Below are 19,142 nucleotides of genomic sequence, written 5' to 3'. Positions count from 1 at the left end.
AGAAACTTGTCTTACTACTGTGTGACTTTATATATAATCACTTAAAACAGAAATAACAAATATAGGTGGTATGAACATAGCATAATAAAACATAGCCTACATTTGGCCCACAGGCTACAGTTTACTGATCTCACCCCACAAGTTTTCATATTATAATCAGTAAGTCTTAGAAAGACAATATTGAAATTGAATACAGGGGGGAAGCTTCTGAAGAGTACCTTATGAATTCTTGCGCTTCCAGAAAATTCCAAATCATGCGGCGTTAAGCAATATGTCTGTCATCATGGTTTGTCCGTACACTGTGAAGGTACAGAAAGCAAAAGGACAATGAGTCATGAGATGTTTACTTTTCATGGGCTGCTTGTTGTGGAAATCAGGATGACATTAATGAGGAAAGTCACAGAGGTGGTATTAGTGATGTTCTAGTTCTTTAGCAGAAGAAAGATTAGAGAAGTCTTTATTTTTTTCTGTATTTGTGCTGTACATCTCCTTTTGTAAGAATTAAATAGTTGGCAGCAATTTTAAAACATGGGCTCTACATGACCTCTCTTCCAAGGGAAAAAGAATATAAAACGTAACCCAGCCAATGTTCGGTGGCCAGCATGGGGAAAACACATCTATCTCAACTCATATTTGAGATTTCCAGATGAGGAGGGTAACAGCTTTCCTTGTGACCACATTCAATCTGCTGAATTCCCAATGGGACTGATTTGTATTTTCCCCTGGGCTTTGTTGCTATTGTTGTTCCAATGAGAACCTGGCAATGGTCAGAATATCCAGTTCTGGGAGCCACTCCTCAGGTGAAAGAATAGCATTGTGAGACCTTCCCCTCTTCAGGTCCATGGGAGGCACCTGCGTTGATTTCAATCAGGGCTCCTATTAACTTAAAGAGGCCGTTACACCTTTATCATCCCTTTATCTCTGCTCTCTCTGACGTGGGTTCATAAACAGTGACATGAACAATCAGGGAGACTCTGTGGTCCAGAGGAGTGGGGGAAGAGCTGAAGACAGAGCACTTGGTCACTGTCACTACCAGTGTCAAGAGATGGTCATTAAGGCTGGGTAGATTTATTGCCTAGGTCAAAGCGAATTACTTTCTCTTCCTCTAGGACTGGGTGTAGAGGTTTTTAATCTTGCTCCTATGGTTTCTCTTCTCTCTTGCTTGAGGCCAGGCTGTGGGTATCACTGGCATTTGTTTATGTGGGGGTTGGGTCAATTTACTTGAGGATTGACAGTACAGAAATTGTCTGTCCATATGAGATGAATACAATCATTGAATCAAGGAATTAAAATAAAATCTATGCAATCTTCTCTCCAGTGTGTGTAAGAACTTTCTTACTGAGAATTCACCTAAAATGACAATGTCTGCTTTTGTCTCTACTGTTCAATTCATAATCATTCATGTTAATTGCATAGATATTTATCCAAGGTTTTCTTCTTTTTAAGTCTAATTGTTCTATGTTCATCTTCTTCGGAACTATGGGTCTTCAATCACCATCCCCCAACATAAAGTGACTCTGTTAATTACTTTTCACTACAAGGTCATTATGTAAATAACTGTCCCAAAAATGATGTCATCTACTGTGCTCTAGGACTTTCTGAACTAAGTACACAAATGCAGGTGATTGTACAGGCTGAGCCTCTCCACCCATGGGTGAGAGCTGGGAGGAAAACACAGATCATAGTCCAGTGAGGCAGCAATTAACTGACTCTCACTTTGGGGTCTGCCTTATGATATCTTCTCAAGGATGAATATATATTATTATTACATCATCTTGAATGGGGATGAAGGGAACTTAGAAATAATTTAAAATATTGAAAGGAGCAGATTGAGAAAATCACTGAATGCAGCCAGCGTCCCTGCCTTCCTTCCATCTGCTCCGCCCCTTCTTCAGATGTCCTCAGCATTTTTACCTAAGGTCTGAATAGTATCCAGATTACCTAATGCTCCTCATCTCTTTCTTTTGATCAAGACTCATTTAGAACCCTATGCTCTATTGTTTTGGTGACTAGATCCACCCTAAACTATTATCTCCATGCTTGGAACCTATGGTCTCCATGTTGGGAACTTAACCCAGCAAGGAAGTGTGACCAGGCATCATGATTACCAAGAACTCCCTCTAGAATTTTCCCAGCTTACAAAGCATAAGTGTATCTGCCACAAGGACCTCCATTTTGAATCTCTTGGCTGTCAAGCATTGGATGTTAAGAAGTGGACTGGTCCACGAAGTAAACTTTGGCTGAGCTTCCCCTTTGCAATTTTCCCTGTTTCTGTGTGCTTGATATCCTGGTAGTACTTTTCATGATGAATTTCAAGATCCTGTGACTTGTGTGGAGAGTTGGAAGCCAAGCTCAAGATTCCTTTACTTCTCTCCTCTCCAGGACTCCTCAAGACTGTCCCTCATTCGGTGACATGCACACCATCTAACAGAATATGGATTTGAATTTCCTGAAGTAAAATGTTTCACTTGTAAAAAACAAACAAACCTCAGGGGGGTTCAATGAAGGATGAGTTTCAACCGCTCACAGAAGGCGGTTGGCAACTTCTAATCAAGTGTTAAACGTTTCCTCCATGGTTTGAAAGCGACCCCACAAATAGAATTCATTCTTGTTTCTTCCAACAGTTGAATTCCAGATGCGAGGCTGGCTACAGACATCAGCGGTCATATTTCTGGAGCTCAGCAATGTCAGTGGATGTCATAGTGACAGTTCCTTAAAAGTTTAGCCTTCTTTCATGGACCCCCCCCCACTCCCCGCACTGTTCCTCCACAAGAAACATTGGCAACTGGGATTGCACTTTCTTCATCTTCTCAGCTCCAGCCCAACTCTGCACATCACAACCAATCCATCTTCCTGGAGCCATGGAACCCCTGTATGGGGCAGGAGTCATTCTGAGTGGCTCTCACACACAGGGAGAAAATCCAAGTTCATATACTCATGAAGCTCACAGTGGAGTAATGGAGAGAAAAGAAGAAAAGAGAGTACCACATTGGAGGAGAAAATAGAGCTTCTGATTTAATTCCTTAAAATCAAAAATTGCCTTGAAAATTTTCCATTAGTTCATGCCTTTGTCTATCTGCAATCATCATATCAAAACAAATTAACCAGTAGCAATTCTGTTCAAATAGGATGTAAGATTCCCTTCCCTTATTTCAATCTTCTCCATTATGGAGAACAGTCCTAATAACCAGACCTTTCTTACTAGTAAGAACTTGAACTCATGTAAGTTCTTATAGTTCTCAAAGAATATGTCCTTACATGCTTCATGGTGCCTCTTTTCCCATAAAAATAATGTGGGAGAGTTATGGTCTTTGTAGCTTTGCAGATGAGAACTTAAGCTTCAGAGAAGTAAAGTAAGGGCTTACTGTGAGTCACATGACTTGTTTGGAGGTGAAACTAGTCCTGACTCTTGACCCAGCACCCTGAAAAACAGTGACTTCCATATACTCTGGTGATTAACACAAACCACGTCCATCCCCAATGGAAATCACTGTGACCTCATGGTATCATCCATTGTATTGTGTTAAATTTTCCTACCTATTGTTAACAGCTCTAACTTTTTGCACTCTATTGTTTTTTCACTATGTACTCTCTAAATACTGAATTACCTGATCTAAATATTATTTATATTTTTCAGCCTCAGAAGTAGTGTTTTAAAATCTTGGAAAGGATTACCACAAATGACTTCGAAAGCTTTTCTTAAACAAGCAGAATCTCAGAATGGAATACAGAGCTTCCAGCTCAGAGTCGACAGTTCCCAAGAATTGGTATTGTAAGCAATTTCTCACATTAATGTCAGTGCAGCCACTCTGTGGACTAGCCATAGAGACACTGTGCTTGAACCATTGACTCATATGTTCTGTCATTTACCCAAAATGTCAGGAACCTCAAATCAATAATCTGTTCAAATGAGGTTGTAAATAAGTCTGTGTGAATCTAAGGTCAAATTATTCCCTTTTAAAAAGATAAATTACACACACACACACACACACACACACACACACACACACACACACATTTTAGCAAGGCAAAGTCCTATAAGAAAGAAGCTTAGAAGGAATAGCCAATATAACACATAGTTTCTGGAAACAAGATATTCCAAAGTAAGTATATTGAGTAATTCTGGATAGAGAAATCACAGGGACAAATAGTTGCCTAAGTAACAGGTTTCTGTTTAGGAGGTAAAGAATTAAAATAAATTCAACCTCTTCAAACTACAGAATAGAAGCATGAAAAGGCTCATTCACCTGGGAGGATCTGATTTGTAGAAGAGTCCACAAAGAGGAGTGAAGATTGTTCTCTAATCACTGAAAGGAATAGAGACACTAATTTGGATTAATAAACAGACCCAAAGATATAACTTTCATTATGATTCACTTCCAAACTAACAATAGAATCATTTTCATTACAGAGAATGAAAAAGCCCTTAGGAGTTTAAACCCTAATCGTAACTAGCAATCGTGGAGGAATTAGAGCTTTGTAGATTCTCCCCACGCTATAAATAATATTCCTTGTATTCAGACTGTCAGGCTCTTTTGGTTGCAGGTGGAAAAAATTAAACATACATTTTTCAGCAAAGTTTGGACCAAACTGCAAACAGAGGGAGTTTTCTTTCCGTGCAGTTATTCTCGAAGTCTCAAGGTGATGGCTTATTCTTTTGTTTTATTCTGCTCTACTTTTTGGATCAGTTGGTTCTGTGCTCTCCTGTTAGAAGTCTGTTTGAGAAGTCTTTGTCCAAGAAGATAGATGCCTGAAGTATTCTCCAGTATACACAATAATAGTTTCTGGAACATGAACTGGAGACATTTAACACTCAAATTTTGGTTTGGGATGTTCTAGATAAGGTCAGGTTCTAAAGAAGTCCTTAAGATTTTCCAATGTGTGGGTCACTGAACAACTCCTGTGGGTTATTTTAGGACCTATGTGTGTAGGTAAAAGTTTTTCCCATATATATATACTAAAAAGAAACTGTGAGGGGTCAGGAGTGTGTCTTAGTGGTAGAGTACTTGCCTATCATGCATGAAGTCCTGGATTCGATTCCTCAGTATCACATACACAGAAAAAGCTGGAAGTGGTGTTGTGGCTCAAGTGGTAGAATGCTAGCCTCGAGAAGCCCAAGGACAGTGCCCAGGCTCTAAGTTTAAGCCTCAGGACCGGCAAAATATTTTTTTTTAAATAACAGCGAGAATGAAAAAAACAAGAAACTATGACATGCTTGTTTATTACATCACCCAAGAATTCCTGAGCTGTGAAACTACATAGCAATTCCAAGTTCACACAAATACAACTTAACATCCCCTGCCTTCATGTCTTCTGTGTTTATTGTGCAAATAAACATTGATGCGTGTGCACTGAAGATGTGCAAGCCCTAACACCACTTTGTGTAAGAGTTGGAATGATCTGGGTGCACGGCTGGCTTTGCTCATATGAAGGTTGCACAGACAATGAGGTCTACTGAAATCACTGCAGCCTATAACAAGGGCTTCCCACTCATCGTCCACCCATCCATGGAAGGTGACAATGGCATTAACAATGTGAGCAGGACTTAATTTATTATTTGTAAGCTATGAGTCATTCCCACACTTCAGTCATTTGGCTCTGATTAATAACACATTGGTATTTAGAGTGACAGTAAACATAAGATGAACTTTACAGATATACACACAGGAGAGGGCAGAATGTCCAACGCCTGGGATCAACGGTTCTTACCCAGGAGCATTTTTGCTTCCATCTCAGGCAGTTATGTGCCCCAGAAGCTGGCCTTGATTTTACCGCAATCTCTTAGCGACTTATGTCTGATCAGAGCTTTTGGTGTCCCCGATTTGTTTTCTGACTTTTTGGGGGTGGGGTGTGGAGGGATTTACATGAAGAGGTGACTCACTTTATCAGCCTCTATTTATCTTCATGCAGAGTTGTTCATCCTAGAAAGGCATCGGAGAGGATGGAATAATTCTTTAAATAATAAAGCCTTACAGCCTTTTGCTTTGATAATACCCGGAGTAAAGAGCTAAGGAGAAGTTGCTGCCAGGCCGTGGCAGAAGATAAAGTTAGGAACCGGCATTTATTCATGAAAATAGTAGCAAGACGGCTCAGACTTATTATTCCTAAGGTCCTTTGGAAATGCTTGACAATGCCTGAACAAGTGTTCTGTGGAAGAATGGGAGCAAGCTACCACAAGGGAAACCAGGACTTCTGTGTCAGGCTTCTGCAAAGCTAATGTCTTAAGAGCGAGGCATCATTGTGCATGAAGCACTGGCCCTGCGCTCACAGAAGAAAAGTCTCCAGTACAAAGGACAGTTCCCTTTCTTGTGCTATTATCAATACTCAACAGTCAGAGGAGAGCCAGGCATAATCTATGCAGTGTTATAACTCTAGAAAGGAAACAGCTTTTCCATTGGAAAAGTTGGCCAAAGAATAATGGATGTCCCTAGATTGCATTCATTCTACTTTGTCTATTTGTTTACTTATATTTTGTTATATGCTTGGTGAAAACATTTGTAGCAACTTCTAAGCCAGCCTGGGCTTTATGGTAAGGCCTTGTCTCAAAACAAAACAGAACAAAACAACAATAACAACAAAAACAAGTAGAGATGGAATCTGGAAAAAAAAAACAAGATCAGAAAGACAAAATAGGAGATGGAAGAGATAAAGCTCCGGTGCTGTAAGTGGGTAAAACAAGTTTTTTTGGTCTCAGTTTTATGAACATGAACAGAGGGTCAGATCAAGACACATTATAATTCCAATATAAAGTATGCGCAAAGTTATTGTCATCCACAATCTCTGACATTATACCATGCAAAATTCACTTGCTAAATTTTCACCTTAAAAATGAGAAGAAAAGAGAACATTAGCAGATAATGTTTTTGAATTGATGAGTATTGCAGTTAACAGTGCTCACCCAGGCTCAGTTGATATCTCACATATTTTCAACAAAGATTAAAAATATGATTAAAGTCAAGGTGGAACTAACATCTGGACATAAGCAAATGTAATTGTACAGTTCCAAAGTAAAGCATGTCTTCAAAGGAGGCGCTATGAGTCAGCGCAGTGTAGGCAAAGAAAAGGACCTGTTAGAAAGTAGAAGCCAACAGAAGCTCTTAATCTTTCCTCTGATGGGAATGTGTGCCTTGTTCTTTTTTATCTCAGGTATATTAATTTGTAAAGTACACTCTTTCAAAAGCAGGAGTCACCATGGAGACAGACCATAGAAACCGTTTTTTATCAGAGTCACCAGGACTTTACTGTCTGTCAATCAACCCAGTATTATATTGTTTGGTAGCAGACGTGTGTGTGTGTGTGTGTGTGTGTGTGTGTGTGTGTGTGTGTGTGAAGTAAAGTACAGCCCTTTTAGATGGAGACTCTCTCCAATTCTCTCCCTATTGAAAACCTTTCAGGGAAACAATTTTGTTCATAAGAGCAACAAAAAGGAACATTAGGAATGAATTTATCTATTGAAATTTAATCCACACTCTGAAAGTCTATATACGTAGCCTCTATTAACACCTTTGTTTTATGAGTTTAGCCTAGAAGTTTGTCAAAGGGCATCACTAGCTCAGAATATGGCAATTCCTGTACTTTGTGGAGTCAAGCTATGTGGGGGGAGGGGTGCCCAGTATTTATGGAACCAGGTGGGTGAGCAGGGCTGGCACTCGGACTTTGGTGGGGACATGCATCTCTTTGTCCTGCCCCTTTTAGCAACTCCTCCTCTTAGGTACATAATCAGCTATCTTCTCATAATAAACCTTCCTGGGTCCAGAGTTCAGAATCTTCAGGAAACACAAGAAGAAATCTCAGCATATCTATGGGATTTGCTGAGGGCTTTTTAAAAAATATAAATAGTTTAGACTTGTAAACAGTTGTCATGTCTTCGGGCTAGATTTTACAAACTTCAGGTCATCTTGCCACCTGCAGAGAATCATTTTCCCCTCTCATTATAGAAGGGAGGATAAAGTCATCTGGGCTGCAGTAAGCAATTACAGTTCTACAGTGAGTTGACAGTTGGGTTAAAGACCTTATCAAAACAAAACAAAACAGAGAAACAGGCACAACACAAATCATCTCTTCAAGAAAATTCCAGTAAACATGGCCAGGAGTTCATACTGTTGGTTTTTGTTTCCTTCCTTCACTTTACTACCCTTCATCAGGAACCTAGATGCTGTTGAAGAAACATGGAGTGGTTTCGTTGGCTTGTGGAGAAGAGATTTTATTCTGCCATTCCAAATTGATGGATCTTATCCCTATATGTGAAAGCCAGAAAAAAAATTATTTTCACCAGTCCTGGGTTTGAACTCTGCCTGAGCACTGTCCTTGGGCTTTCTCAAGATTAGAGCTCTACCACTTGAGCCACAGCACCACTTCCAGCTTTTTCTATGTATGTGGTACTGAGGAATTGAACCAGGGTCTTCATGCATGCTAGGCAAGCACTCTACCACTAGGCTAAATTCCAGACCCCCCCCCCCAAAATTTTTTAAGACACATCTCCTAGATTGTCTCTTTCCTTTGGGAAGCCATTCAATTTCACTTCTGAGGTTTCCCTTGGTGAGAGAACGAAGACCCGTGCCTCAGGACTTTCCTTCTTCCCCCTCTTCTCATAGGTCTTACTGTTCTCTGCTATGCTAAATCATTTTTGTCAAGGTAATTGGAGTTTGTAGAGTTTGATGTACCAATTTAAGGTTAAAGGGACACATTTACTTTCTCTCATAAAGCAGGCAGATCCATTTTCCCCAGCAGCAGTCTACTAATAAAATATTTGCTCTCTTCACTAAATGCCCGTAAATACTCATAAATACTTCCTCGGCAGTAAAAAGGTTTAACTCTTTATCCAATTTCAAGCATAAGAGTTGAAGGTGGAGAGTGGAAAGGATGTGAAAAGTTGCCAGGAATAGGGACAAATCAAGAGCTGACTTCCAAACCTAATTTAGTGCAAACCTGGCTTCTCCAGTGTCACGTACTTCCCTTCTCTTTCTTTTTTCCCCATCTTCTTACCTAACACATTGTTGATCAGAAGGGGCAGAAGACAGGCAGAAGCTTTTACCCAGGAACGCAGATGAATCTCAGCTGAACACAAAAGCAAAGCTTCCGACTCAAGGCAGCCACAGACTTGGTTCAGCATCATGACTTCCTCAGGAGAATGGCTTGGAGATGGTGAGGAAATGCAGCCCACCTCCCTGAGAACATACCTAGGGACCCAGAGGGGGCGGTCTTCAAGTCCGTGAGCATTGCTCTGCATGTGTACTGAGCAGGAAGTACACACTGTTGCAGAGGGAAAGGATAACAAACCTAGACATGCAGGCCTTGTGAGCTAGTCTTGTGTTTCACACCCGGAATAAGTGTAAGAGACAACTCGGTACACCTTCACGCCTGACAAGCCATTGAGGTCTTAATTCGAAGGGTCCTTTGTGTAATTAACTGAAATGGAATCCTGATTTTCAGACTTCTCAATTCAGCAATCTTGTGACTGCATTTGGCATGTTAGAAGAAAGAAATGACAGCTCCACATCCCTGCTCAGGATCTCATTCTCCGCTCTGTCTGTACTCCATTACGCTCTCCCCGCTCAGTCTGCAGTGACACAGCTCAGCCTATGTGCGCTGTGCTCATGTCCAGGGGTTCTCATCCTGTCTGTGACTCCAGTGGTGAGAACCACGCAGAGGGTGCTTCCTGAGTCTGTAGTTTTCACTCATAAATATGTAACACCGTGTACCTCACGCAAATGAGTATGAGTTGATGCATTCTAAAATGTATGGTCGGGCCAGGAGTTTGGCCTAGTGGTAGAGTGCTTGCCTAGCATGCTTGAGGACCCTAGTTCGACTCCTCAGTACCACATACAAACACAAAAAAGCCAGAAGTGGTGCTAAGGCTCAAGTGGCAGAGCTCTAGCCTTGAGAAAGTCCAAGGACAGTGCTGAGGCCCTGAGCTCAAGCCCGGGACTGACCAAAAAAAAAAGAAAAGAAAAGAAAAAAAGAATTAAAGTGTATTGTCACTTAGCATGAAGTTCAAAATGATTAAAACATCTGCAATATCTGCATACTCTCCTTTTCCATCAAGAGACTGATTAGCTTAATTTTGTACTGGAGGAGAGAAACCGTAGTTACTTTTTTTCCTAGCTAGGTATTGCTGACTTTTCTTTAAGGCACCGTGAGCCCTTCTCTTAAGGATGATGAAAGATCCTGTAATCTACTCCCCATCCATTGTACTTTGAGCTCCTGACACTACTGAATTTCCAATTATGCTATGGTCAGACTAGGGCTGTGCAGTCTTTCTGAACTACCTTGAGAAGTCACAACGATTCTGGTTGTGGTTGATATGCACTGATGATTTGAATGGCCCAGAGCCCAGGATGTCTTACAGTGAGACGCTGGTCAAAGCTCTATATGCCATGGAAAGACTTTCTCCACACTATCGTCTTTCAAATTCCATATTCCCCCTCCCTCTCTGAGCTTCTAATGTCTTGTCTCCCCCATTCACTGAGGAAAATGTTGATCCATCTATTTACTTGAACATGCACCATTATATCAATGGGAAATAGAGAATCCTCAATAGCCCCTGATGTAAGCAAAAGCATGGCATGGATTCATCTTTGCAGCTGTCATTTCTGTGGCAGGTGACTTCAGGACGGAGTGCTGGAGCAGTGACGTGGTCCTGATCCTGCTCTGGACAAACTACTTTTGTGTGTGCTGTGTTGGCTCCATTTTAAGGTTCACACGACAAACTCAACGCGTTTTACTCAGGTGTTACTCAAGTACAACATCAAAGAAGAGTGCTAGTTTCAACCACCTGTGAGGCTCTGAATCTTTCGTATTAGCCAGACAATGACACTCCCACAGTCATCTTGGCCAGGCTCTAAACTGTGGTGACAACTTCAGCCTTAGGGTGGCATCAAGCAAGACCACAGAAAGAAAAAGTTGTGGAGGACCTCATGGAATTCTGGGTATTCTATTGGCAAAATGAAAGGCACTTCCACTAAGGTGTCAGATGTTCCTTGCCTAATCTTGCCCAATGTAGGACTATTCTGAGAACAGATCCATTTTCATGGATAGCATGAGTAATTCAGTTAGTGTCACCGCCCCACAATAATAAATAAATAAATTCACCCTGTATAATGGGTTCCAGCATTATTCTTTTAGCTCAGCCAGCCTCAACTTCAGCTGGCTATTAAAAAAATAATTTCTTTCCTCCCCGTATATTGAGAAACTTTCTAAAGTAATATAGATAGATTGATTTCCATGAGTCTTTAATGTTCAAGTGTATGCCCAAGCTGAATGAAACCAGGTCAAGCATTGCCTGATGGAGGGTCTGTTTTAATGGGTTGATAAAAAATGATTTGCAGTTGAAGCACAGCTTCTCTGCAGAGATAGAAGAGACTGCAAAAGGCTGCTCTTGTTATTTGAAGGTGTTCATAAATTAATATCCAAACCTGTTGGAAAATTACGTCCCTGTTTTATGCTATGTTTAAAAAGTATGATGTTTCTCAGCAAAAAAGAATGTATGACCAGTTTTATTGCCAGTTGAAATTTGAAGGTTTTTACAAGCTATAAATAGTGGTCATATATTTATGGTTTATATAACGACAGATTTTACTGTTATTGTTTTTTATTACTATAATGAGAATATTTTAGATGAAATAACATAAGAAATACACTGAGTAATTAGAGAAGAGAATGACTGTAAGTCGGCATTGTATTACACTGCATGTTCTTCACTCAAAAGCTTTAGGTAAATTCTTGCTATACTAGCAAAATGATGAAAATAACAAATAATAGGCTTAAAGACAGAGCTCTTATGTAATAACAGTTAAAATCAGGTAAGATCAGATATTTTCCAAGAGTCGAAATGGGACTATAGGAGAAACAGTGCTTCACCATACTTTTGTCAGTATATTATTTACTAAGGATATTATATACACTCTTCATAGACACACTTTGTTAGAAGTATCAAGAGAGGGCCCAAAATAGAAAATAATATTCCTGTACTGACAGAAGCATTATGGCAGAGTACAACACTAAAGATTAAGCTTTAGTTAGATTATTGTCTCCCACAATGATTTTCTTTCTTTATATATATTTAATTATCTTTAAGTGGTTGCCACTCAGCAAAGCAGTTTATAAATACAATGCATCTTGATCAATGTCTGCCCTTTCAACATTTTCACTCATCCCTCTCAACTCCTTTCCTTACCTTTTTTATATTTTGTAGGCTATACATTGAATTCTTGACTGCATTCTCCCCTCCTACACAGTGGTTTTCTTAACAGAAATGAGAAATCACAAAGTCACAGGCCATCCGGCTAAACGAAAGTAGAACTATAGTCACTAAACATGCACCATTTTAGAATTTTGATTATAGACCACCTGATGCTAAATCTCTCTGTCTCTCAGTATCTCTCCTTAACTGTCTCTCACTTTTCTCCTTTCTACTCTATCATGAATTTTCCCACACATCTTTAAATATATTTCCAAATGTGTAGTGTAAAAGGATGTGACTATGACATTTTCAAAGGATAGTCTTTGTCATCATGCACCTGTTTATATTGTAAGTCGATGAAATGATGATTGGCTTGACTGTCTTTGCATAGAACACGATGACGTGACATCTGGCAGAAGCTGCTCCAGAGCTAGTGTTGGTTTCACCATCCCGAATCCTCTAAACCAACATCTCTGCCCCACTGAACGTGCTAAAAGTTTATATTTCAATTAGCAATGAAATGACTGAAGGAGATAGTTTTCCTTTCTCTCTTCTACTAGGCTCTTCTCCCCCTTACTCATGGTACAACCAGAGAGTTAATTTTTTTATGCATTCTTGTCACTATACTGTGTGAGCAAATGTCACCTGACTCAGCACATCTGAGCCCAGAGAATTGTCTCTAAATGGAAAGTTGGGACTTAAGTAGTAGCTAAAGGCAATGAACAGTGTGTACTCACCCACATCCATCTCTTAGACCACACTGTTGTGCAGGGAGATTTTTCATTGGTAGTGAGTTTCTCTTGGAATTTTAAAGCCTTGTGCATTTCTCTTAGGCAAGGGTTTTTTTATTCAGGCACTGGATCTTTTCCATCTTTTTCTCTGTTTTCCTATCTTCCTTTTGTGAAGCCTGAAATACAAGCTTATGTTTATATGAATTTTTTTTACTCTATTGCCTAGTAATCTTGTGACAATTTTTTAAAATAGAATTTCAATCCATAATATGTGTTCCTTATTTTCAAACCTAGTGCAATGGATTTGGGGACTAAGAATGAAGACAACAAGAAGAAAATAAAAGAAAGGAGAGGGAGACAGAGGAGAACGGGAGGCAGGGTCACAGGAAAGAAGGACTAGATTAACACATGTAGAAACATCTTAAGACAGAATTTGTTTTAAATTGTGGCTCTTTGAGCTCCAGCTTGAGTGGCGTGTGGGAACAACATGGCAGACCGCCTCACGCAGCTCCAAGACGCGGTGAACTTGCTTGCAGATCAGTTTTGTAATGCCATTGGAGTATTGCAACAGTGTGGGCCGCCTACGCCATTTAATAACATTCAATCAGCAATTAACAAGGACCAGCCCGCTAACCCACAGAAGGGATGCTCAGCTGTTTGCTGCACTGATTGCCCGGACAGCAAAAGACATTGATGTTTTGACAGATTCCTTACTCAGTGAAGAATCCACAGCTGCATGGCAGGCTGCTAGTGTGTATAAGCTGGAGGAAGAGAACCACGAAGCTGCTACCTGACTGGAAGACATTGTTTATCGAGGAGACTTGCTTCTGGAAAAGATTCAGAGTGCACTGGCTGACATCGCTCAGTCCCGGCTTAAGACAAGAAGTGGGGCCCACACCCAGCCTTTCCCAACTACTAGCACCGTCACACCGTGGACTGAAAAAAGGACCGGTCCATGCCATTAGAATTCTGAAACACATAGACCAACATTGCAACAGTAACTTCTCATGTGTGCTGCCTTTTAGCTATTTTTAATTCACTCATCCTTGTTGATAAACAAGCTCATCAAATCCTGTTGGAATCTGCTTTAAGCCATCTTCGTGTCATCCCTCCCCCCCCATGAAGATACTAAGGCAGGTGTGCATTTGTGTTCATAATGTGGAGAAATAAACATATAATAAAGTTGAAAAAAATTGTGCCTCTTTGACTTTATTTGATGTAAAAATAAAGGAAATAAACTCCCAAAATCTCAGTTCCTTTATCTACATAATGGATTTATCATTATAATCTACTTTAGAAGGGTATCAGAAAGCTTGATGTATTAGAAGTAGAAAACTGTCATCTCCATTTCAGATTCTATACTCCTCCCAGTCCTTTTCTAGGATGTGAGAAAGTAAAGATGTGACACGAAGTCTCAGGGTCTCCCTGACCCAGCCTTGGCTTCAGAAGAGGATGAGACAAGAACTCCTGATCATTTTTCAAGATCCCGCTGAGCATCTATGAACTTTTACAAATAGCAGAAGAAGGAGACAAAGCAACAGAGAAAGAAGTTACTACATTACCATGTGAAGCTCGTACAACATTGGAAAATAAACCTGAAAAGTCATATACATAATTTGTAGTAAACGTGAAACTCACAGTGGACTGAAAAGACAGAGTGGTTTGAGTCAGCCACAGAAGTAGATGAATATAACAGTGAATTTATTGACTCTTCGCAAAAATGCTTCAGAAAATCAAGTTCCTCTTTATGGAATTGTGTTGCTTTTCATAAGTTGTAGCTGGAAGCCTATGATGAATTAACTTTTGAGAGATATTTCTGAACTTTCTTTCTCCAACCTACAGAAAACAGTGGGTATTTTAATAGTTTATACCAAAGTGTTTCTTTTATAAAAATACTGTTTTCACATATGCATCAACATGAGCATATTTGTAAACTCATTATTCATTAATGACATTTAAAGGCCAATCCTTGTCTCTCATCCAGAAAAGTTGATAAAAGAATGTTTTAAATTTTAAATGAACATACAAAATGGTACATATAAAATACCTTATGTGATTCTTCTACAACTTCAATTCTCTTATTTATTAACATATGAGGTCTTTAATATACTTAATTTCTAAATTATAAAACAGCTGAAAGTTTTGCAATTTTACTTTTTAAAGTAAAATTTTAACTTTAGGGCCCGGAGTTTGGCCTAGTGCTTAAAGTGCTTGCCTAGCATGCATGAAGACCCAGGTTCGATTCCTCAGTAACACATATAGAAAAAAGCTGGAAGTAGTGCTGAGGCTCAAGTGGTAGAGCCTTGAGAAAGTCCAAGGACAGTGCTCAGGCCCTGAGCTCAAGCCCAGGACTGGCAAAAAAAAATTTAACTTTACTCATTTGTAAAATGAAGATAGATAGAACAGTACTTAGCTCTTAGGCTACTAGGAGAGTTAAATTTACTAATGCAAGGTTAGTTTTTTTTTAATGAATCATAAATTTAGGGTTTGAGAGACACTAAAAGGTGCTAACCAGTGTCAGATTTTCTGCAGTCCATATGCCAATGTTCACTGATTGGTGTGGAAAGTGTGAAACTTAATGATCACTATTATTCAAAGCACCCTGCATTTTCAATTGTATATTCACCACCGGTATTTTGTTTTTGTTGCAGTGGTCACTTGAAAAAGTAAAAAATATATATATAAGAAAAATTTAGTTGGCTTTTTTAAGTATTAAAAACATGGTTTGTTTGTAAGTAAAGGTAGCTTGTAACTCCAGCTTCTAAGGAAGCAAAGGTGGGATGATGGCAGCTTAAGATCAGACTGGCCAAGAAAAGATAGGCAATATACCATCTCAAGAAAGTCTCCGTAAAATTAAAGCAAACAACAACAACCAAAAACCACATAGCTGTGTACCAAAGGTTCATGCCTATAACCTTAGCTTGTAAATTTAGGAGGCTGATATCTGGAGGATCTCAATTCCAAACCAGTCCAGGCAGAAAAGCCTATGAGAGCATATCTCTAAAACAATCAGCAATTAAACAAGGCTGGAAGTATGGCTCAAGTAGTAGAGCAAGAAAAACAAGAAAACAAGATGGTCAAACACGAGGCTTTGAGTTCAAACCTAAGTACTGATATGAAAACAAAGCCAGGAGCTGATAGCTTATGCCTGTAATCCAAGTTACTTCGAAGGCTAGAAATGAGGATTGTGGTTCAAATCCTACCCAGGCAGGAAAGTCAGTGAGACTCTGATCTCCGGTTAACCACTAGAAAACTAGAAGTGGTGCTGTGGTTCAAGTGGTAGAGTGCTTACTTAGCCTTGCACAAATTGGCTCAGGGACCATGCCCAAGCCCTGAGTTCAAGCCCTACAACCACCACCACCACCACTACCACAAAAAAAAATCAAAATCAAAAACAAAATATAAAGAACAAAAGCAAACAAAGAAACAAGGCAAGTGTGTTGATATAATCTTATAATCCAAGTTAGTTGGGAGGTAGATGTAGGAGAATTAGACAAAGTTAACCTAAGCCAAAGTGCAATACCCTAACTGAAAATTAAAACAAAAAAGAACTGAAAGTGTGGCTCAAATGGTGGAAAGCTTGCCAGTTGCAGAGCCCAGAGTTAAAGCTCCAGAAATGCAAATATGTGTATTTTTTTTGCTCAAATTTGATCTGTTAGGGATAAAGATTCATTTACTTATGCTCCCTTATTCATTTACTTTTGTTCACCAAAGATTTTTTAGGCAGTCTATTGAGATATGGATTACTGTGACAGGACCATGGAAATAGTTTAAATATTCTCCAGTAGAAGAATGACAATACATTCTGGAATATTCATGAATACTTTGTAGGCACTAAGAATGAGGTCAATAGATGTGAAGATAGGAAATTAGACTTAGCATCCTAGATATGAATAAGCTCTTAAAATGAGTTGGGGTCCATCTGTGTTAAGAAGAGTAACACATGCATGTATAAAAATATACACACATACATATATATGTATACATCCCACATGTATTACTATATATATTATGTACATTCATAAATAGAGAGGGGGTGTAGAAAATGGCAATGGCAATATTTGCCTTTGAGAATTGGACCAAGTAGTTGAAAAACTACACTCAAAACTGAAATACTAATGTTTCACTGTGTACTTTTTGATATAATCTAAAAATGTTTACTTAATTAATATTTTACAAAATAGGTATAAAATTTGAGATGTAAAAAGTCAATTACAGCCTTTTCAGTGGTTGTGTTCATACACAGAACATTACCTAACCCTAAGAAAACAGGAAAACACATAATCTGTGGAAATAGAACGGGGCATGATGGCTCAATGCCCCACTCTCCCCCAGTAATCTTTTTTTTTAATTTTTTTATTTTTTACCAGTCCTGGGCTTAAGCTCAGGACCTGAGCACTGTCCTTGGATTTTTCTCAAGGCTAGAACTCTACCACCTGAGCCTCAGCACCACTTCTGGCTTTTTCTAAGTATGTGGTACCATGCTAGGCAAGCACTCTACCACTAGGCCAAACTCCCAGCCCTCTCCCGGTAATCTTGTCTACTTGGGAAGCTGAGATTGGAAGAATAACATTGTGAGATGAGATCAAGCAGTAAAGTTTATGAGTTTACTGTCTCAACCAATAAGATGCTAGACATAATGGCAAGCATAAATAAGAGGATCATAGTCCAGGGTAACCAGGCAAAAGTGAGGCCCTATTCAAAAATAACAAAAGGAAAAAGCACTGGGGGACAATTTATAGCAGTCACATTACCCATTTTGATAGATACCAGACAGACAGACAGACAGATGATGGATACATAGACAGACAGACAGATGAATATGAAGAGAGTTGATAGAGAATCACCTCTTTTTTAAAGACATAGCAGTGGAGGAGGTGGGGGAGGTTTGGATGTACCCTCTGGGTATTTAGAGCCCTTGGAACAGGTAGCAAGCCTTTCCAGGAAGTGCATCACGCAGCAGAAGCTCTCCCAGCCATTGTCATTCTTCAAGGTGATCGTAGAGTGAAGCAGTTTATTTAGCGATTCACTAGCTTCATTGACCTTATATACATTTATTCATTTCTCAGTACAATTACCAGGAAAACAAATGCAGGCTCTGTTCCTCAAAGGTCAGAGCTGGTGAGTGGCTGGGAAGCAGCATGGAAGGGGAAAGAGCTAACGGCCCCCAGTCTCAGGAACATCAAGTGGAGATGGAACCGCATGCCAGATGAATATTTCATCACGTTGACACATTTTTTATTCAGTTTGTTAAAACTCAACGAAAACAACCTCAGGAATGCCTGATATTCCTGACTCGAGTCACCGAATTTTAATAAAAAGAATAATAAGAAAATGATCGTATTGAAAACATAGAAGACACAAATTCACTGTTGATCACATGCCTCCTTGAGTGAGCTAGGTATTTTATAATTCATATTACAAAACAAAGCCTCTTAATCTATTTCAGATAGCTTCATTTCTTCCCAAATTCGGCTGAATCATTGCCAACAATAAACACTCCACTGCTGAGTTTGGATGGTTGTTCGCTGTCTGAGTCTTTTTCTGTCTGCACCAGGACCATGTCATACCCAAAGCAGGTGATTTCTCTCAAGGTGTCTTCAGAAAACCTGATTTTTTTTAAAGCCTACTGTTCTGTTTGTTCTTTCTTATTTTTCTTTGGAGGAATATCTCCTCCTTTCTCGTAGATGATTTCAGGCCTCTTCTATGCCCACTCTGACAACCTCAGCCACTGCCACACACTCCTGCCATTTACTATAGCAATTATTAATCTGTAAAATTGTAATTGGCAGCATCAGTTCATTGGTTGACTAATGAATACACAGTTCAGAGTTGCAAAGTTAAGAGACAAAGCATTAAAAAAATGAAGGATTTGGAGGTGAATACAGAAGGGACAAACATGCTATGGGTACTGTTCTAAGAAGATAAAAGATAAGACTTACAGAGAGCAGAGAACCCAATTTAATCATGTATATAAAGAGTTTTGACAAGCTCTTGGGAAAGCACCTATTACAAATTCACAAATTTGTTTTACTTCTGATAATTCCTATTAAAATTAATCAAACATGCTATGTAAATGCCCGTTAAACATATTTAGATTTTGGAGATTGCCATTAAACAGATGAGAACATAATGAAAGTGCACTTTCACCATAATTGTCATTAGCATAGCTAATTGTTTGTGTTCATTTAAACTCTAAGTATAGAGCTATTCACTTACCAAACAGTCAT

General features: G+C 39.3%; 1 pseudogene; it reads left to right on the top strand.

Moving 5' to 3' along the window:
• The first annotated feature begins 13,385 nt into the window (after positions 1–13,385).
• Positions 13,386–14,105, top strand: LOC150050620 (mediator of RNA polymerase II transcription subunit 21 pseudogene; annotated as a pseudogene).
• The last annotated feature ends 5,037 nt before the right edge of the window (positions 14,106–19,142 follow it).

This window comes from Megascapheus bottae, chromosome 18, assembly GCF_031878675.1.
Source record: "Megascapheus bottae isolate mThoBot1 chromosome 18, mThoBot2.hap1, whole genome shotgun sequence".
In the NCBI taxonomy this organism is placed as follows: Eukaryota; Metazoa; Chordata; class Mammalia; order Rodentia; family Geomyidae; genus Megascapheus; species Megascapheus bottae.
Note: the sequence above shows the minus strand (reverse complement) of the source record. Positions and strands in the feature narration are given on the sequence as shown.